Source organism: Odocoileus virginianus, chromosome 31, assembly GCF_023699985.2.
Source record: "Odocoileus virginianus isolate 20LAN1187 ecotype Illinois chromosome 31, Ovbor_1.2, whole genome shotgun sequence".
Taxonomy (NCBI): Eukaryota; Metazoa; Chordata; class Mammalia; order Artiodactyla; family Cervidae; genus Odocoileus; species Odocoileus virginianus.
The window spans coordinates 1,195,841-1,217,406 of NC_069704.1; the positions used below are offsets into that span (position 1 = coordinate 1,195,841).

Sequence of the window (21,566 nt, forward strand, 5' to 3'; positions counted from 1 at the left end):
GGAGATGCTGAGCCAGAGGTACCCGGGGGCATGTGCATCCCAGAAGCCTGCACAGGGATCTGAGATTCAACTGCAAAGACGGGAGATGAGGCTGTGCAACACACACCACCCTCGAAGCAGGCGTGAAAAATGAGACGGGAGGGTGACCAAGGGCAGAGCCTTCAGACAGCACCGCAGCTCCCGCCTCACTCGACTCCCTTTGAGTTCACGAATCTAATATTTGCTCTGAGGCCTGACTTGAAAATTCATTTCAGATTCAGTCTTCTGATTAATATTAATCAGGGGTGAGAGTTGGGGGGATAGCGGATGGGAATTCCAAAGCGCTAGAAATAGATCTGTGAGATATGGAGCAGAGTTTAAAAAGAGGTCATTTTCCAATTTTCCCAAAGCCGGGATATATTTCATTCCTGTAGATGCCTACTTTGGATGAAAATACTTTATTTTCTGAGCTGCAAATGATCAGCTTTTCTGTCATTGTTCACTAGGAATGAAAGGTAGTGATGAAAGTGTGGAAAATATAATCCCCCTTCGAAACACAAAAACTTAATTTCCATACATTTTGCATAAAGAACCAGTAAGGTGGGTGGAGCTAGAGCTTAGTTAATTTGCACAAAAGACAACCAGCTACCCACATGAAAGAAGTAGCAGAAAAGAGAAGGAGCAGAAAAACATGGGGAAATTTCTGGTTGACACACAAAATTTATCATTTTAAGGCCCAGCTTTCCACATTTAGACCAAGCCATAGCAACTGAACAACATAGCCTATGAATCTTTTTTTTTTAAACTTGAGAAACAGCCAGAGGTATAACAAAAACCACTCTTTAACAGTGACACTAAACACTTTTTTTTTAAGGTTGGGAAACATGATGGTGAATAACAGATTGACAAATGGGATCCAGTGGTGATCAAGCTGGGCTTCCCCTGTGGCTCAGTGGGCAAAGAATCCATCTGCAACGCAGGAGACACATGGGATGTGAGCTTGATCTCTGGGTTGAGAAAAGCCCCTGAAGGAGGGAATGGCAGCCCCCTCTTGTATTCGTGCCTAAAAAATCCTGTGGCGAGGACCCTGGCGGGCTATGGTCCAAAGAGACGGACACAGTGCGAGTGACTGAGCATGCACCCACCTGGGAAATCACAACAGAAAATGCTCCCCAAAAATCCTCTTTGTCATGAATTTCCAAAGTACCACCATCTTCCCTCCCGAGCTGTGTCCAGCCTGGAGGACGCCCTGCGGCTCTCCATCCTGGACTAAGGCTTCCCTTTACACGCTAGCATCGCCTCTGCCTCGAAATCAGCCCTGATACGTTTAAGGAATTCACACTGACTTAATTATTAGCCTAAGTAAAATATAATTATGAAGATAAACCTGTAGGGAAGCCGCAGTGGGGGGGTGGGGGGTGGGGACAAACAATCCGTCCACAAGGCAAATAGAAAGGACCCTTCAGCTCCTTCTCAGCTCACACAGAACGTGGAATGGCTACAGAGTGAGCTGAAATCTTAGCAGAGAGGTGTCAAGACCCGACTGTGTTGTCTGCCATCAGGAAGGGCCCCACTTTAGGGCTTCGCGATGTCTTAGCTCTGCTGAACCAACACCATGATCTCACGTGGAATGTCACTCGGTGCTTCCCACAACATCCGGAGGTGCAGCATAAGACTTTTAAAAATCCAATTCAATTATTTTATAAAATACAATGGAAAAGAGTTTCTAGGAAAACACCACGCACTAGGCTGGCCTTCGGAGCTCTTCATCAGGTGGCGCACTTTCCCCTTCCCCTCTGTCCGGCACCGCGGCATCTGAACAATCCTGTGCTTCTGGGCGCCTCCACCTTCTGCCCCTGCAGCGCCTTCTGCCTGGATGCCCACCCCACACACTTGCATGAACCGCGTCCTCTGTGGTCTCTTGGCCAGAACTGCCTCCTGCTGCCCCCACAGCACTCAGGGTCTCACCAGCGCCTGCAAGGCACCCGTGGCCTTCACCCTAGCCTTAGAAATGATAGGTGTCCTCGGTGAGAAGGCTGTGTGTGCAGACAGCAGCCACTGTGAGCGTCCTGTGCTGGCTTCACCACATTTCTCCCACTATGAGCGTGCCGCCTTCTGCATTCACATACAGTGACTTATTCCCAGGAAAAGATGTTCCCGAGTCCTACCATGTGGCAGACTGAGGGATGGGATAAACAGGAAGGGAAGGCCTGCCCTTTAATCATACATCTGGCACATTTGAGGCGAGCCCAAAAGGAACAGACAAGCAGAGAAGAAATTAGAAGCGTGTCCCTAACTGGTTCTCCATGTGCGCAGGCATTCTCTGAGTAAATTGATAAAAGCACATCGCAGACTACATTTTGTTGTTGTTCACTTGCTCAGTTGTGTCCGACTCTGACCTCATGGACTGCAGCACGCCAAGCTTCCCTGTCCTTCCCCATCTCCCGGAGCTTGCTTAAATTCACGTCCATTGAGCTGGTGATGCCATCCAACCATCTCATCCTCTGTCGTCCCCATTTCCTCCTGCCTTCAATCTTTCCTAGCCTCAGGGTTTTTTCCCAATGACTTGGCTCTTTGCATTAGGTGACCAAAGCATTGGAGCTTCAGTTTCAGCATCAGTCTTTCCAATGAATATTCAGGGTTGATTTCGTTTAGAATTGACTGGTTTGATCTCCTTGCAGTCCAAGGGACTCTCAAGAGTCTTCAACAGCACAGTTCCGAAGCATCAATTCTTCAACACTCAGCTCTTTTTGTGGTTCAAGTCTCACAGACGTACGTGACTACTTGAAAAACTGACTAGACGGACCTTGGTTGGCAAAGTAATATCTCTGCTTTTTAATATGCTGTTTAGATTTGTCATAGCTTTTCTTCCAAGGAGCATGCATCTCTTAATAGCATGGCTGCAGTCAGCATCTGCAGTGATTTTGGAGCCCAAGAAAATAAAGTTTGTCACTGTTTCTAGTGTTTCCCCATCTATTTCCCATGAAGTGATGGGACTGGATACCATGATCTTAGTTTTTTGAATGTTGAGTTTTAGGCCAGCTTTTTCACTCTTCTCTTTTACTTTTAGTTCCTCTTTGCTTTCTGCCATTAGAGTGGTGTCATCTACATATTTGAGGTTATTGATATTTCTCCAGGCAATCTTGATTCCAGCTTGTGCTTCATGCAGCCCAGAATTTTGCATGATATACTCTGCATATAAGTTAAATAAGCAGGGTGACAATATACAGCCCTGACGTACTCCTTCCCCAATTTTGAAGCCATCTGTTGTTCCATGTCCAGTTCTAACTTGCTTCTTGACCTGCATACAGGTTTCTCAGTAGGCAGGTGGTCTGGTATTCCCTATCTTAAGAATTTTCTAATAGTTTGCTGTGATCCACACAGTCAAAGGCTTTAGTATAGTCAATGAAACAGAAATAGATGTTTTTCTGGAATTCTGTAGCTTTTACTATGATCCAACGGATGTTGGCAATTTGACCTCTGATTCCTCCTTCTTTTCTAAATCCAGCTTGTATATCTGGAAGTTCTAGGTTCACAAAGAGCACATAAAACTGTGAAAAAGCGGTTAATAAAGAAAATAGAGCATGATCTCCCATGGCCCAAAGCCCCGCCTGAGCTTGGCCAGGACTCCAGGCCTCTCGCCTGCCAGGCCAGCTCGGGACTGAGGAGACGGCAAGGAGCATGTGACACAGCACCCCAGGGGCCCCTCAGTACAGACCTTCATTCCCTTAACATGAGCTCAAGTGAACACACAGAGTATTTCTGGCCTCTTGGTCATCCATTGGATTCATTATGTCAGATACAGATTCCCAACGAAGGATGCTAAGTCTTTGGCTTCTGTTCCTGCTCCCCAGGAGAACGGGGAAGCGGGGCAGTCACCTTGGGGGGCTGGACATCACTCAGGGCGCCCCTGCCTGCCTGTGTGCACGTGTGTGTGCGCCTGCGTGCACCCTGTGTGTGAAGTGTGTGCCTGTGCACGTGTGTGTGCGCCTGCGTGCACACTGTGTGTGCAAGGGTGTGCCTGTGTAGGTGTGTGTGAGGATTCCTGCCATCCTGACACCCAAGGCCTCTGCCTGTAGCAGGAGGTGAGCCAGTGATCTTGTTCTGTTTGCTTTGTTTCTGAGGTCACGATCAGGTCACAAGTGAACACAGTACCCAGAGTGTGGATTTCTGAATCAGAACTTTGAAGAACCCTTAAATGTCAAATGTCCATCACCAACACAGGCTGAGAAGGCCCCCCCGAGGTCACCATCTGGGAGGGCCGCTTCTCACGTGTGTGCTCCAGGCAATAGAGGTGGCCTTTGCCATTCATAGCACAGGGTTGGCACACATCAGAAATGACAGGACTTGAGAACTCGAATACTTGAAAGGCTCCCTGGCCCATCCATACTCCAGGCCACAGACTGTCTTGGGAGGCGGGGTGTAGGATGTGTCCCTGCTGGACACAGTTTAGCCTCCCCACTCACCTGCCTGGACCTGCAGCAAGCCCAGTCCTCCCACAGCCCCGGCAGCCAGCGAAAGCCCCTCCCATCCCAGTGGTGGCCCGACGTCCCCGATCTCCACCAGCATGTCATCCGTCCCCCCCGTCAGCTCTCCACTCCCAGGTTTCCAGCCAGGTCACCCACGCTCCCTCCCTCCATGTCCGCAGTCCCTCTCCCCCAACAGCCCCGGGAGCCTCGTAAAATGCCCGTCCGGACGCCTCACCTCTCTCCCAGCACTGCCAGTGATTCCCATCACACGCATGGTGGGAGCCAGAGCTCTCACACGAGTTACACACACCCTGCCCCACCTGTGATCTGACGCCTGCCCTGCTCTCTCTCCAACCTCCTCCCTGAGACTTTCTTCCTCTTCCAGGCTTCTGAAGCCCCAGGGGCCTGCTGAAGCTATCTCTGCAGTGCCTCAGTGTGGGCCTGCCTCGGGGCTTTGCACCACCCTCCCCCTGGCGGTACCGCCCGGGGGTCTCCTCTTAGACCCTCCCAAAGGCGACACTGAAAGGGGCTCCTCCTCCAGCTGCGGCTCCGCCCCTCCCCGCTTCCTGCCTCCTTCTCACATTTCCATCTGCTTTGCTGCTGTAGTCTAGTCGCTAAATCTCGCCCGACTCTTTGGTGGCCCATGGACTGTAGCCCTCCAAGCTCCTCTGTCCATGGACTTTCCCAGGCAAGAACGCTAGAGTGGGTGGCCATTCCTTCTCCAGGGGGTCTTCCCGACCCAGGGACCACACTGCATCTCTTGCACTGGCAGGTGCGTTCTTGATCACTGAACCACCAGGGAAGCCCTTCTCTCTGGTTGCTTGTGGCCAAGCATACACACATGGAGACATTCTTCCCTTACAGGCAAGGATTTTGTTTTCTTACTCTATCCTTGGAGTTAATGTGATCACTAGCTTTTTGAGCAAAAAAAATGAACAATATAAAATTGATGATACACAGTGTCAACTAAAAATTGGCATTTCCAAGAGCACTGCCAATGCCTGAACAACAAAGGCGCCTGCCATCTGCCTCTGGAGACTGAGCCCGGTGCTGCTATAGCCGCGGACCTTCAATGATCCCCGAGGGAGCTCCGGGTGGAGGGAGGCGCTCTGTGCTCCAGGGAGCCTGGTGGGACAGCTCTTTAGACAGCTGGATGTTTTTAGGAACAGATTTTATGATCTCAATCCTTGTATCTCCTCACATCTAGAGGAGCACTAAATCCCTTCACGGTGACATCAGATCCTCATGACCAATGAGAAGCCTTTTGTAAAATGAGCGTTTCATGGCTCACATGGTGCTGAACTCCCCCTCGGCCAAAACCTGTATCAACCTTCCCCCACTGCCGCGTTGGAGCAGTCTCTCAGAGCTATCTGAGATGCCACCTCTCAGGCTGCAGTCCTCATTTTGCCCCAAATAAAACTTAACTCTCAACTCTCAAGTTGTACGTCTTATTTGGTCCACAGCAGTCATTAAGAAAAAGCCAAATATTAAACAAAAGGAAGAAATCAACGAGAAGAGCGACTTCACACAAGGACTGAAGAACACGTGAAGACAACTACCAGGAAACACAGCACTTGCAAACAGCAGAATCAATGCAGAAAGTGGAGTCCCAGAGGCCTTTCCAGGCCCATGGCGTCCCTGCAGAATATGGGGTGACATTACTTTGTAGCTCTTCCCAGAAAGACTAGGTTTTCCACCTGGAAAGCTTTCCAATTCCCAGAAAATAGCCCCATTTCCAGCGTTGCAGCCAGATCTCGCTCCGCCCGGGAGGAGGCGGAGGCCCAGGGCTTGCAGGAACACGCAGGTTTGGACCCGCTGAGGCGCAGCCAGCCCCGCCGGCACGTGGCTGCCCCGCGGGCTGCTCCCAGTGTGCGCTCTGCTCAGCAAGCCTGAACGATCTCTAAGGCAGGGACGGGTTGCAGGAAGGAGACACGGGCGACGGCTGTTACTGCTCTGCGCATGTCAGGAGGCAGGAGGGGGGGTTACATGAGAGTGTGGCCCGCATCCACCCAGGGAACGTTGCTGCGGATGAAAACTCATATCCATGCTCTTTGGGGGATTTTAAACCTTTTACCACTTTCATTAAATTAAAATTAGGATATAAAGATCTCTGGGAACACTAACCAGATAATTGTGAGATGAGTGTGGAGAACAGTCTCCCTGTACTCACGTCATATGTTCCTACAGGAACACGGAAGGAGGAGAGGAGGCAGGAAGGCAAACTCAGATGCCATCATTTAATCACAATGTCAATTAAATTCCCCCCCCCAAAATCAAGGGGAATTGGGAAAAAGGATGACCTTTGTCACTCTTATACAATATGAACCCTCTTAGCTTCTTCTAATGGTAGTAACCCCAACCGTGAGTCTATGCTCTAGGAGCTGTGGGCTTGACTATTTTCTAAACTAATTTCTGAGACAAAGGGGAGAAGTCTGAGAAAGAAGGTCTCTGTGATTAAAGTGTGTTTTTAAATAGACAGTAAATATTAGTACTCCAATACTTTGGCCACCTGATGCAAAGAACTGATTCACTGGAAAAGACCCTGATGCTAGGAAAGGTTGAAAGCAGGAGGAGAAGGGGACAACAGAGGATGGGATGGTTGGATGGCATCACCGACTCAATGGACATGAGTTCGAGTAAACTCTGGGAGTTGGTGAAGGACAGGGAGGCCTGGAATGCTGCAGTCCATGGGGTTGCAAAGAGTCGAATATGACTGAGCGACTGAACTGAACTGAAATATTAGTGCTGGGTACGGGACATCTTTAGTGACATCACTGCATGCTATTCTCAAAAGGCTCCTCACGGAGTCTCACAAAACCCACAGAGCACATCTCCATGAGGTGAGAAGAGATCGTGGCTGCATCCTTATGAACGGCGCCCAGAGGGAGTTGTGGGCAGACTCGGGCAGGGCCCCCGCTGGGCCGGGGTCCATCTGGGGACCACGGTCCTGCCCTGTGCAACGAGGTGGCCGGGACAGGGAAAGCAGGTTGTCCTGCGAGCCCACTGAGGCAAGGTCAGTACTGTCCCGGGGACGTGAGAAATGGCTGTGACAGGGCAGGGTGGGGCCGGGGGGGCACTGGAGGTGGCGTCTCCAGGAGTGGACGCTGGGAGGCCTGCGTGCCTGGGGCCATCGGGACAGGGAAGGTGAAGAGGATGCAAAGCAGTGTGTGTGCCTGTTTGTGTGTGTGCATGCTCATGTGTGCGTGCATGTGTATGTACACATGTGTGTGCACGCTCACGTGTCTGCATGTGCATGGTATGGGCGCATGTGTGTGTGTGAGATGCAGTGGGGTGTGTACGTGACGTGAACTGGAGCACCATCTAGTTGAGACCCCCCAGAGCCCCGTGGCAGAGGCATCCCATGAAGCTCGTTCCTCTCGGCTCCGCCTGCTTCTCTGCTGTGCCCGTGTGCTCGCCCTGGCCGCAGCGTGCTGCATCCTGTCTGCACAGTGCTCTGAGCACCAGACCCCAGCCAGGGGTGCTGCTCTGGGTCCAGCTGTGGTGCTGGAGAGCGGCCGGCCTGCCGGGGGGTGGCTTCATTGAGGACAGGTCCAGGGCCCTGGCTGGGACCCCGGGCCAGTGCACCTCCTGCACCAGGCTGGCGTCGTCATGCAAACAGAGAAGCTCCTCTTCTGGGTCTCTACATGGCCACATGGTCGGGATGGCCGGGCCCTCTCTCCTGTGGTTTCAGCTGTACTGGCATGATCCCCACTCTCACGCTCTATCTTTCTCTGTCACCCGTAAGATCAGTTCCCACAGCGCAGTGGGGGCAGTCCTGGGACCCTCAAATCAGCGGATCTCGCGAGGACTCGGCGTGCTCCCCGCACCTCAGGCTTCCTCCCTCCCGCTTCCCGGTGAAGGAGCACTCTGGCCGCCCTCCTCTGCCTGGGAAGACCCTCCAGCACCTTCTCGGATGAGGCTTCTTCCGTCCGTCTCTGCTGACCTCTCCACTCTCCCCGACACTCACGTTCACCACCCCCGTGGGTCCAGTGATCAGCGGCCGTGTGTTGTCTGTGGGATGTGAGAGCACGGATGCAGCGGTGACCCCCACGCAGAAGGTGCTCCTGGGCTCACACACGGACACAACTGCTTCCAGCTTCCTTTGAAGAGAATGAGCTTTTTTATTGCGGGAGGGTTCTCTGTGATTGAAGCCAGGAAGGTGTGACCATTGTACACACGGAGCCGGTCCTGAAGCAGGGTGCCCGCCTGCAAAACCAGGGCACCTTCACACGTGGCCGTCGAGCTGGAGCCCAGACCTGCCCGTCCAGCCGCGTGAACATGCAGGCCGGGCACCAGCCCATCCGGCACCCGTCCGCTTAGGGTCGGGGTCAGGCAGGCCTGCTGAGTTTTACAAACACGTCAGTTCATTTGAAACATCCCTCGGCAACTGCACATGGAGGTGACTTCACAAATATGTGGGCAAGAGGTGGGGCCGGGGAGACACCAGTACCTTCATGCCGTTCGCTGTCGTCCACTCCCACGGGTCCTCCACCCAGGGTCCTCCCTACGAGCTCCTGATGCTGGGGCCTCCTTATGCAGTGAAACTGGGAGCTGGCGACCCACACAGGAGGGTGTGAGAGGCAAAGTCTAGTATTTATTTATTTTAGGCCAGCTGGTAATGGAATCTCGCCCTCTCTCAAGATGCACACAGAGAACGCTGTGTATGTTCCATGTCTTCTTATCTCTTTTTTCATGCCTGCTTCCCTTCTCGGCACCAGATGCCATGCCTGTTTGACCCACCTGCCCAGGAAGCCCTCCCAGCTCTGCCGTCAGAATGCACTCGCCCTCCCCGGGCTGACCCGGCCCTCGCCCGTGGCACCAGGCGCTCACTGCTCCTGCCCCCCTGCCAAGTCCTGACTTGCTGTCCCAGAGCTCGGTCTCCACTCATCCTCCCAGCCCTCCTCGCCAGGCACGGTGAGTGGACAGCGCAGGTCAGCCTTGCGGAGAGCACGCTTGTCATCTCTCACCAATGCAATGATAACCGGCGCCCCAGGTGGCGGTGTTCGCTCCAAGGCACGGGAGAGGGAAACGCAGACGGCCCACAGAGAGAGGGTGGCGGGGACGATGCGCACCTGGGTCCCACAGCCCTCCCACCTCCAAAATCATATCAGCGAAAGCGGGTTCTTTAGAAAAGGCAACTGTCCAAATTCCCAGTTCCTTTTGTAGAACAGCTATGGGTCAGGATTTAAACACTGTGGAAAAGAGCAGTGTACGATTAATCACGCAACTGCAGAGAATACAGCTCAAGTGTTAGGTAAGGACAGAACATAAGTGGCCCTTCAACAACTGTGTTTAGAGAAAAAATGTAGTTATTTATGCTTTGCACACACACACACACACAAAAGAAATGAAAAGCAATTAAATCTGATCTACTAATCTAAGCTCTCCTGCTCTGAAGGAAAAAAAATTATATTAATATATTACCAGCAAGTTTTAAACCCTGTTTTATATCATTTCTTGAAATACTTTTCAAAATATATTCAATGTTACAAGTCACAGAAGTCACTAATTACTAAATCGATTCAAGTGTTGATTTTAAAACAGAAAAGATAACTATTGATTCTAAAATGCTTTCATATACAAAACTAAGGGCTTTTTCCACAGAGCAATCCCCAGTGTAAGAAGTTCTAGGTGGAAAATGAACACGCAGGTTCTGCCTGTGTGACAGTTAACGGTAGTGACCCGGTCTGTGGAGGGGTTCTGCTATGTCTGAGGCCCCCATGGAGGCTTTACACACAGCACACGGGTAGCATGTTACACACCCCAACTCACGCCATCTCCACGGTGACCCTGTGAAGGTCCACACTATTAACATCCACATTTTAAAACCGACCAAACTGAGGCACAGAAAGAACACTTACCCCCAGTTTTCAAAAGTCGGAAGTTGGGCTTATTTCCTACAAGTTGGTGGGTGATACATGATGTCGCTCAACTTTCTGTTCACTGGAACATTTTAATATGGAAAATGTTACACAAATACAAAAGTAGACAGAAGAGTATAATAAACCCATTTACCCATCAATCAGTTTTAAGAATGTCATTTCGCTGATGACATTTTATCCATACTGCCATCTGATAACCATTTCTATATTATTTGGAAAGTAATTCCAGAAATCATACAGTTTGCCTAGAAATGTTTCACTATGTATCTCTAAAATATAGGAAATTTATTTTAAAGCACAGCCATGATAGTATTCATACTGTTCTTAAAATAGCTGAGAAAAGAACTGAAGTGAAAGGCAAAGGAGAAAGGGAAAGACATACCCAACTGAATGCAGGGTTCCAGAGGGTAGCAAAGAAATATAAGAAAGCCTTCCTCAGAGATCAATGCAAAGAAATAGAGGGAAACAATAGAATGGGAAAGACTAGAGACTGCTTCAAGAAATTTGAGACACAAGGGAATATTTCATGCAAAGATGAGCTCAATAAAGGACAGAAATGGTATGGACCTAACAGAAGGAGAAGAGATTAAGAAGAAGTGGCAAGAATACACAAAAGAACTGTACAAAAAAAGTCTTAATGACCTGAATAACCACGATGGTGTGATCACTCACCTAGAACCAGATACGCTGGAGTATGAAGTCAACTGGGCCTTAGGAAGCATTACTACAAACAAAGCGAGTGGAGATGATGGAATTACAGCTGAGCTATTTCAAACCCTGAAAGATGATGCTGTTAAAGTGCTGCACTCAATACAGCAGCAAGTTTGGAAACCTCAGCAGTGGCCACAGGATTGGAAAAGGTCAGTATTCATTCCAATCTCAAAGAAAGGCAATGCCAAAGAATGCTTAAAGTATACAATTGCGCTCATTTCAGATGCTAGTAGGTGATGATCAAAATCCTTCCAGCCAGGCTTCAACAGCATATGAACGGAGAAATTCCTGATGTGCAAGCTGGAGGTAGAAAAGTCAGAGGAGCCAGAGATCAAGCTGCCAACATCCGCTGGACCATAGAATAAGCAAGGGAACTAAAAAAAAAATCTACTTCTGCTTCATTGACTATACTAAAGTCCTTGACTGTGTGGATCACAACTAACTGTGGAAAATTCTTAAAGAGATGGGAATACCAGACCACCTGACCGTCTCCTGAGAAACCCGTACGCAGGCCAAGAAGTAACAGAACTAGACATGGGACAATGGACAGGTTCCAAATCAGGAAAGGAGCACATCAAGGCTGCATATCGTTACCCTGCTTATTCAACTCGCATGCAGAGAGTGTCCAGAAAACGCCAGACTGGATGAAGCACATGCTGAAATCAAGATTGCGGGGGGAAATACCAATGACCTCAGATACGCAGATAATACCATTCTAATGGCAGAAAGCAAAAAGCAAATAAAGAGTCTCTTGATGAAAGTGAAAAAAGAGAGTGAAAAACCTGGGTTAAAACTCAACATTCAGAAAACTAAGATCATGGCATCCAGTTCCATCACTTCACAACAAATAGATGGAGAAAAAAGTGGAAACAGTGACAGACTTTATTTTCTGTGGCTCCAAAATCACTGTAGATGGTGACGGCAGCCATGAAATTAAAACAAACTTGCTGCTTGGAAGGAAAATTATGACAAACCTAGATAGTATATTAAAAAGCAAAGACATCACTTTGCCGACAAAGGTCTGTCTAGTCAAAGCTATGGTTTTTCCAGTAGTCATGTATGGATGTGAGAGTTGGACTATAAAGAAAGTTGAGCACTGAAGAATTGATGCTTTTGAACTGTGGTGTTGGAGAAGACCCTTAAGAGTCCCTTGGACTGCAAGGATCAAATATCAATCCTAAAGGAAATCAACTCTGGATATTCATTGGAAGGACTGATGCTGAAGCTCAAGCTCCAATACTTTTGCCACCTGATGTGAAGAGCTGACTCATTAGAAAAGACTCTGATGCTGGGAAAGATTGAGAGCAGGAGGAGAAGGGGGTGACAGAGGATGAGATGGTTGGATGGCATCACCGACTCAATGGACACGAATTTGAGCAAGCTCGGGAAGATTTCCAGTAATTCCTTAATATTGTAGAGCTGACATTTTAAATAGCCTAGATAGTTCAGATTTTAAATTTTAATGTATGAGGTGACAATCTTTAATAGAAGAAATATGTTTTTCTCCTGGCTGTATCTTTTAATACCTGTGTTTCATGTAAAGGGACACATACAAGGTGGAGAGAACTTAAGGCTCAGAGCGCTGTGACCTGGATGCAGAGAGCAGGTCATGGAGAAGGAAGGACAGCCCCGCTCAGACTGCAGACGCCACGGGTGTGCCTCCTACCCTCGTTCTGGCCTCACTGCCCTGATTGCCTGGCCCCGTCTCGTTCTGCCTGGTTGCTCCTCGCCCAGCTTTGGGGGCTCCCAGCAGTGCTGGTCACTCAGCAGGAGGCAGCTCCCCCAGGTCCCCCTGCGCCCCCCCCACTCTCGGTCACTGTGACTCGGTGTCACCCGGGCACACGGCTTGGGGCCGCCCAACTCTGTCCTCTGTGACCCTCGCCACTGGCACACGGGTTTGAAGATTAAAGAAGCCATCTCCCAGGTGAATCCCCATTGCGGGCCTCGCTGCTCATTTCATGTTTCTTAGAATCCAGACTCTGGCGACCCTGCAGGGCCTCCCTGGGTTGCTGGTCTGGTCACAGGGCACAGAACTCCCTTTGTTCTGTGCATTGGTGTGTTGCAAGAGTTAATGGTCTTGACTTTTCCTGTATTTCAGGGCTACTTCTGTGTGGGACTATAGTCTCAAGTGAAAAGGAGTACAATTCCTGGTATATATAAAAAAGCACACCTTATCATCATGGCTGAGCCACTCAGCATGAAAGGGGCAGAAGGAGAGAGAGAGAGAGAGAGAGAGAGAGAGAGGAAACAGAGAAGGAAGGGAGGGAGAAAGGAGGGGAGGATGGAGAGGAGGAGGGAGGATGGAGGGGAGGATGGAGAGGAGGATGGAGGGGAGGACGGAGAGCAGGGGGGGAGGATGGAGAGCAGGGGGGGAGGATGGAGGGGAGGACGGAGAGCGGGGGGGGAGGATGGAGAGCAGGGGGGGAGGATGGAGGGGAGGACGGAGAGCGGGGGGGGAGGATGGAGGGGAGGACGGAGAGCAGGGGGGAGGATGGAGGGGAGGACGGAGAGCGGGGGGGGAGGATGGAGGGGAGGACGGAGAGCGGGGGGGGAGGATGGAGGGGAGGATGGAGAGCAGGGGGGAGGATGGAGGGGAGGATGGAAAGCAGGGGGGAGGATGGAGGGGAGGATGGAGAGCGGGGGGGGGAGGATGGAGGGGAGGATGGAGAGCAGGGGGGAGGATGGAGAGGAGGATGGAGAGCAGGGGGGGGAGGATGGAGGGGAGGATGGAGAGCGGGGGGGGAGGATGGAGGGGAGGATGGAAAGCAGGGGGGAGGATGGAGGGGAGGATGGAGAGCAGGGGGGGAGGATGGAGGGGAGGATGGAGAGCAGGGGGGAGGATGGAGAGGAGGATGGAGAGCAGGGGGGGAGGATGGAGGGGAGGATGGAGAGCGAGGGGAGGGGAGGATGGAGAGCAGGGGGGAGGATGGAGGGGAGGATGGAGAGCAGGGGGGGAGGATGGAGGGGAGGATGGAGAGCAGGGGGGGAGGATGGAGGGGAGGATGGAGAGCAGGGGGGGAGGATGGAGGGGAGGATGGAGAGCAGGGGGGAGGATGGAGAGGAGGATGGAGAGCAGGGGGGGAGGATGGAGGGGAGGATGGAGAGCGGGGGGGGGAGGATGGAGGGGAGGATGGAAAGCAGGGGGGAGGATGGAGGGGAGGATGGAGAGCAGGGGGGGGATGGAGGGGAGGATGAAGAGCAGGGGGGAGGATAGGGGGGAGGACGGAGGGGAGGAGGACAGAGGGCAGGGGGACAGAGGGCAGAGACAAGCTCTCCTTCAGCCTCGCCCCCCGCACCAGGCTCCGGGCTGGGCTGCTTCCCCATGGGTTCAGTTACCCTCCACGTTTGCTGCCTGCTTGGTTCTGAGCTGAGAGAAAGCCTTCGTTGCTCCTCTCTCGCTCGTCTGTGCTCATGAGAACTTCTCATTTATCTGATCAAACAGGTGCGCAGTGAGCACAGCCTGCCCTTCGCTTGTGTCCAGAAGCAGCCGTAACAAGGCTGCACTCCCACGATTTACTTACTAAAGAGCCAGAGGCCAGCACACAGCATAAAGTCAAGGATGGACAAGATGTAAATAAAACGAAAGCTTCAATACAGTAAAACTATGTGGAATTTGAAAGAGGTAAGATATAGGAAGTAGTAAAAATAAGTGTTCAGTCGCTTAGTCATGTCCGACTCTCTGCGACCCCACGGACTGCAGCACGCCAGGCTTCCCTGTCCATCACCAGCTCTCCCAGAGATTGCTCAAACTCATGTCCATTGGAAAAGGGAAAAAGTGAAAAGATAATATTGTTAGTCAGAAAACTTAAAAAGTAATAAAATATTCACAATGATTAATAAATACTCACGGACTAAATTACAAAGTATGAATTTTCTAAGTCTCTCTTCATATAAAGAGGATTTTAAGCATATGATAATGATATTATACGATAGCAAGTTTGGTCATATAAGAAACAACCCTGAAAGCAGTGGTTGACGGGCCCCAACGCTCACTGCTGCACTATTTACAATAGCTAGGACACGGAAGCAGCCTAGATGTCCATCAACAGATGAATGAATAAAGAAGCTGTGGCACACGCATAAAATGGATTATTAATCTGTTGTAAAAGGAATATATTTGAATCAGGTAAGCTAATGAGGTAATCAGATAAGGTATTCTAATGCGGTAGATAAACCTAGAACCTATTATACAGAGCGAAGTAAGTCAGAAAGAGAAAAACAAATATTGTATATTAACACATATATATGGAATCTAGAAAGATGGCACTGATGGCCCTATTTGCAGGGCAGTGACAGCAATGCAGAGAGGACAGGCCTGTGGGCGCAGTGCAGGACTGGGCGAGTGGGCACTAAAGCACACACAGCATGTTAGATGGACAGCTGGCGGGAATCTGCTGGACGGTGAAGGGAGCTCAAACCGGTGCCCGGTGACAACCCAGAGGGCTGGGACGGGGTGGAGGGGGGCCGCAGAGACGGGGACATTCGTATGCCCACGGCCGATGCATGTTGACGTATGGCAGAAACCAGCCCGATACTGCAGAGCAATCGTTCTCCAATTAAATAAAAGTTAAAAATGTTAATATAAAAAAGAAGCACTGGTTGAAGACCATTTATACAACAGCGCAGCTCACGTGTTTGTGGTTTGACGTCCTGTGGTTTCTGCGTTTATGCTTACAGAAGCCACGCCGCAGGTGGGTGTTCATCTCTAGACAACCAAGCGGTCAAGGAGCTTCTTGGGGGCCAGAGTTTGGAGCGGGGACATCCCTCCGCCCCACCTGCAGCACCCTCAGCCCGGCCCCACCCCATCCAGCTGATGCTGGGGGCCTCCAACACCCGCCTTCTGCTTCCTCCCCTTTGAAACGGGACAGTCATCCTTCCTACCTCAGAGAGCTGCCAGAAGTGCCCGCCACAGCACAGCAGGCGCCTGGCCTGTGTGAGAGGAATCTTCCAGAAAGCAGACCCCAGTCTGAGCAGCGGCGGAGATTCCTGAGCACGGAAGGCACCCCATGTTTGGGGGTCATGCCCTTCACCCTGTGGCTTAGGTGGCCGTGGCCTAACTGCGGGAGGAGGCAGGCATCTTCCTGCGGAAGCCTCTCTGGGGGGCTCGACGCGCGGCGCAGAGCGGGTTCTCCTGTCACACTCACTAGCAGCTCAGCGGACACGACTCTTGCCTCCTTTTCAACAAAACCTTCGGCAATCCTTACGAAGGCGGGGGTGCATGGTTGTCCTCAGCTCCCCAGGGAGCCCATGAGTGTGGTCAGGAAACAAGGCCACGAGTGACTGCCTCACAGAAACTTAGCAGGTTTAGTATAGTTAACACTTCAATCGCCTTGAAAAGAGAGAGTTGTTTCATGTGTCTGTTTAGGCAAATGCAGTCACTATCATCAAATATTCAAAATACTATCACATGAAAGCGGAATTTGTCCTTTGTAGCTGGAGCAGTTCCTGCCCATAGCAGATTCTTAAACAGCATCCTTGGACTAAACTGAACTTTCTCTCTCCAGAAGGCAAAACTGGAAACAATAGGTAAAAATGTTAAAGGGTAATTTCACCTCAATGTATCATGAATAACACTCTGACCACTAAGACACTCCAACAGCGGAGCGGCACCGTGCTGGGTGGTAGGCTGTCCACTGCTGGACACGGTCAGCTCCCTTCCGAGGGCTGGTGCCAAGGGCGGAGGAGGGTCCACCCAGTACCCTCTGCAGATCAGTGCAGTGAACGTGGCACGGCTCTCCTCATGACGTGGCCTGGAAAAGCTCGGGGCGGGCCCCTAAGAGCAATCACGGTTACTGTGTCCAGCGGCTAAGGATGAGGGCATGTGTGTGGTCAGCCGTGCCTGACTCTGCGACCCCACGGACTGTAGCCCACCAGGCTCCTCTGTCCATGGGATTCTTCAGGCAAGACTGCTGGAGTGGGCTGCCATGTCCTCCTCCAGGAAATCTTCCCGACCCAGGGATCAGACCCACATCTCCTGCATCGGCAGGTGGTGCTTTCTTACTGCTTCTGCTGGACAGAGTCCTCAGATGGGCCCCGCCCTGACCACTTACTAGTCAGCAGTGTCTCCCTTGGAGGAGGCAATGGCCCCCCACTCCAGTGCCCTTGCCTAGAACATCCCAGGGGTGGAGGAGCCTGGTGGGCTGCTGTCTGTGGGGTCGCGCAGTCGGACACGTCAAGCGCCGTGGCGGCAGCAGCAGCATCTCCCTTAGGTCCCACGGGCGGCGGGTCCTGCGTGTGACCAGTCAACCAAAGTGGCGGAGGATCTGGAACTGAGTTCTCAGGAATTCAGACGATTTACGGAAACAGAACTTCAAATAAACCGTGAGGTTACTTTTTCTTAAAGTTGATTTCATAAAGTCATCTACGAGTGGCAGACCATTCACGCACTGATTTAGGACGACAGAGGAATGCAGTCATGTGACAAGACGCGAAAAGAAGGAGCATTTTAAAGGTGTTGTCCTTCTCAACTGCCCTAAAATGTACACATCTCTTGACCAGGTTTTGTATTATGAATGTCTGTTAAGGAAACAATTAATATTGTAAAAATTTTAGGTAAAATACTGGCTATAAAACTTGTTTGTAAAATTTTAGCAAAATTTTAAAAAGTCAACTGATAAAATTACAATAGACCATTAGATATATTTCAGTATAGGAATGAAGTGGAATACTGTTAATCAGGAAAAATGATGTTATGGAAATGTACTTGCTGATACACAGTAGAAAGATATATATACGTGATACATCAAGCAAAAAGAGTAAAGAACAAAATGTATGGTATGAGCCTTCTTTAAAATCATATGCAAAGAAAACAACTGCAAAGGTTTTAAAGCAAGATATTAATTGTAATTATTTCTGAATTCTGGTATTTTCAGTGATTTTATTTTATATACAAATACATTCTAACATTTTAATTTTTCTACAATGAGTGTATACTAATTAGGTGAAGAAAACTAAAATTTAAAACCTCTTTCTCTGGCAGTTTGGTATTAGTGGGAATGATGACATTTGGAAGACAGTGCCATAGAAACATCATGGAGAGTAAAGAGAGGATGCTTTGAAACATGTATAATGTTTGAACAATTAAAATTCATTTGGTAAATAGAGAATATTGGTTCATTTCTCACAGTCCTGATGGGGATTGAGTTTGTCTTATTTGTAAGAGTCACATTTCCCAGCCCAGCCACTCATGGTCAGAAGACAAAGAGAAGCCCCAAGTATGCTTCCAGGCCATGGACAGGGCAGGGGTCTCCCTTGCCCTCTGGTCAAGGGGATGCTCCCCACTGATAAGGCTGAAGATCAATAAAGTGACGTCTCAAGACAGGTTGTGAAAGGGATACACATGATCTCCTGGGATGTGTCACCCCAGGAAAAGGAAATTGAGGCCCAAAGGGCTGGGCGGATTCTCTGAAATCCGTGTGACCCTGGGCCAGGGGTCCACCTCCCTGGGCACAGGCGCCTCACGTTATGAGGGGGTGATGATCTGTGCTTTTTAAGGGAGCGGCGAGGGTCACAAACAACAGGTCAGAAGTTTACACCGAGGACCAACACAAAGCAACACAGGATGCGTACCGACCAATCTTATTAACAGCCTGCCTCTTCACATATAAGGGTATACAGGTATTCTTATTAACAGCCTGCCTCTTCACGTATAAGGGTATACCGGTATTCTTATCAACAACCTGCCTCTTCACGTATAAGGGTATACCGGTATTCTTATCAACAACCTGCCTCTTCACGTATAAGGGTACACAGGTATTCTTATTAACAGCCTGCCTCTTCACGTATAAGGGTATATAGGTATTCTCATTAACAGCCTGCCTCTTCGCGTGTAAGGGTACACAGGTATTCTCATTAACAGCCTGCCTCTTTGTGTGTAAGGGTATACAGGTATTCTCATTAACACCCTGCCTCTTTGCATGTAAGGGTACACAGGTATTCTCATTAACAGCCTGCCTCTTCGCGTGTAAGGGTACACTCAGGATACACAGGTATTCTCATTAACAGCCTTCCTTCTCAGGTATGTCAGCAGTGAGAGGAACTTTGTGAACAAGAACAGTTCACAGAACGTCACTTTGCCTCCGAGCTCTGGTCTGTCTCTCGCTCACCTGGAAGACCAGGGGTGTCAGGACGGCGGGTCACAGTCGCGGGCTCACTCAGCACCCCACCGATCAGTCTGCGGAGTTTCTCTGAGGCCCCATTAAAGAATCCCAGTGGAAACAGCCCCAAATCTATAAAACACCATGCATGTGAGTGTCAGAAACGGAAAATGAGGGAATGAAAACCACTATGTAGAAATCTGAACATGCTTTTCCGGGAATGTCTGCTTGGCTTCATTAGGTTTTTGTTCCCGAAATGTCTGGGTCACACACGGCGCTCTCATCAGCGTAAAGACATCAGAAAAGGTCAGAGTTGATGGGCCATTAAACGTGCACATTTAATCGACTAGGCAAGCAAGTAAAACTGAGGCACCTAGATAGCAAGAACACTACGAAAGCCTCGCTCCGTCGGCCTGATTTGGCACCAGGCGTCACGCACTCCAAGTTCTGCGTGTTTCCAGCCAGGACTCCCGCAGCCCCAGCAGCAGTGCAGCCCCGCCGCGCTCACCTACCGCGCTCGGGGACTCTGCAGACGTCCAGGCGGGTCAGACGGCTGTCGGGGCGGCAGCTGCGTGCACCTCGGCCCCCGGGTGCGCTTCTCTGCAGGGAGAGAGGACAGGAGAGCGGTTAGTGGCCGCGAGCCGGGATGGCTTCCCCACGCACAGCCTGTTCTCCGGGGATCAGCGGAGGCTGTGCAATTGCGCCCAGGAACGTGCTGAGCCCTGACACACGGCCCCCCTGTGTGGCCTCAACAGGGTGGTGATTTTGAGACTGAAGTCAGGTCTTTAGTAAAAACTACGGAAGAAGGTCAGGTGTGTGACGTTTGAGTCAGTCCTGAGTCAGTCAGGCCAGTCTCTGGCCTCCCTCCGGAGACCTCCTGCAGAGGGAGATGAGTCAGAGGTGCAGTCAGACGCCGGGACACGGCCTGCGGGGCAGGTGCTAGCCACTCATCCCCAGAAGGTTCTGGGCTACAGGCCGTGTGCCCGAGATTTACACGCAGCAGTGCTCGGGGGTCAAGTGAGGATCTCACAGTGAGACTGCTCACCCAGGGCCACGTCAGGACAAACTCTAAACAGAAGTCATTTAAAAACCAAAAAAAAAAAAAAAAAAAATGTGAAAAGAAAGATGAGAAGAGGAAGGCAGGAAGTTTCTCGTATTTCCTATTTTCCAGGTTTCTGTGGAAAATGGGGTGATTGAAGAAAAGGAAAAGAATTCCTTTGGAAAATGAATTCAAATTTTTTTCTAACCACCAACCTTATTCATCCCAATTTTAGAAGCTCCGTGGGAGGGAATATGAAAAATGAAATTCTACGCACTCAACTCTGCATGCATTTTTCCAGTCTACCTGGAATGCCCTCCCTCTCCGGGTCTTCACACGCCTGTCCAGACCACACTTCCCACTCCATTAGGAAAGTAAGAATCTCCATATTAAGGATGGTGCAGAAAACAACTCGCACTATGGAATACCCAACTCAGAAGCCAGGCACCGGTCCTGCCACCCCACTCCTGGGCACGTGTCCAGACAAAACCCCAACTGGAAGGGATGCACACACCTAGTGTCCACAGCAGCACTTTCACAGTTTATGAGCAATCCAAATGTCATCGACAGACAAGTGGATAAAGAAAATGTGGCACATATATGCAATGGAATATTACTCGGCCATAAAAAAGAATGAAAGAAGGCCATTTGCAGCAATATGGATGGGCCTAGAGATTATCAAACTAAGTGAGGGAAGAAAGGGAAAGACAAATATCATACCATATTGCTTACATACAGAATCTAAAAAATGATACAAATAAACTTATCTACAAAACAGATTCACACACACAGAGAACAGACTTGCGGTTGCCGAGAGGGAGGGAGTATGGGGGAGGAAAAGGGTCGGGAGTCTGGGGTCAGCACGTGCAAACCGTCATCTACAGAAGGGACAGTGAGGTCCCACGTCACAGCACAGGGAACTAAATCTAACATCCTGGACAGACCACAATGAAAAAGAGTATAAAGGAGAATGTACACAGACATGTGACAGGCACTTTGGTGTACAGCAGAAATTGACACAGCATTGTAAGGCAACTGTGCTTCAGTAAATTAACTTGGGGCCACTGTCTCATTCATGCCTCAAAGCAAACACTGTTCCCATATCCACTCAAGATGCTAAGAAACTCGCTGAGACACAGCTAGGACTCAAGACCAGCCCTGACACGAGCTTCTCTCTGCATCTCCAGGCTGCCTTGCGGTCGCTCAGTGCCTCTAACACATTGACCCTGAGTTCCTCAGGATTTTAAAGGAAGACTTTCAGCAACTGTGAACATGCTTTGGCTGCAGAAACATCCTCTTCTGCAGACAGAACCGATGACCCTTCTAAGACAATATCATTGCTATTAAAATGCGGAGACCATTTTGGGTCACTCAAAATCAGAGGAAATAT

At 50.2% G+C, this 21,566-nt stretch overlaps 1 protein-coding gene across 20 annotated transcripts in view; it reads right to left on the reverse strand.

Annotated features, from left to right (window-relative positions):
• Positions 1-21,566, reverse strand: part of MYT1L (myelin transcription factor 1 like) — a 400,361-nt gene that overhangs the window by 335,812 nt on the left and 42,983 nt on the right. For 19 of the 20 annotated variants that reach the window (XM_070459146.1, XM_070459143.1, XM_070459144.1 and 16 more), the window contains exon 2: positions 19,650-19,737. The gene's annotated coding sequence lies outside the window, so the exon portion shown is untranslated. Of the gene's footprint in view, positions 1-19,645; positions 19,738-21,566 lie in introns of all 20 variants that reach the window. The other variant, XM_070459147.1, reaches the window with a different exon arrangement.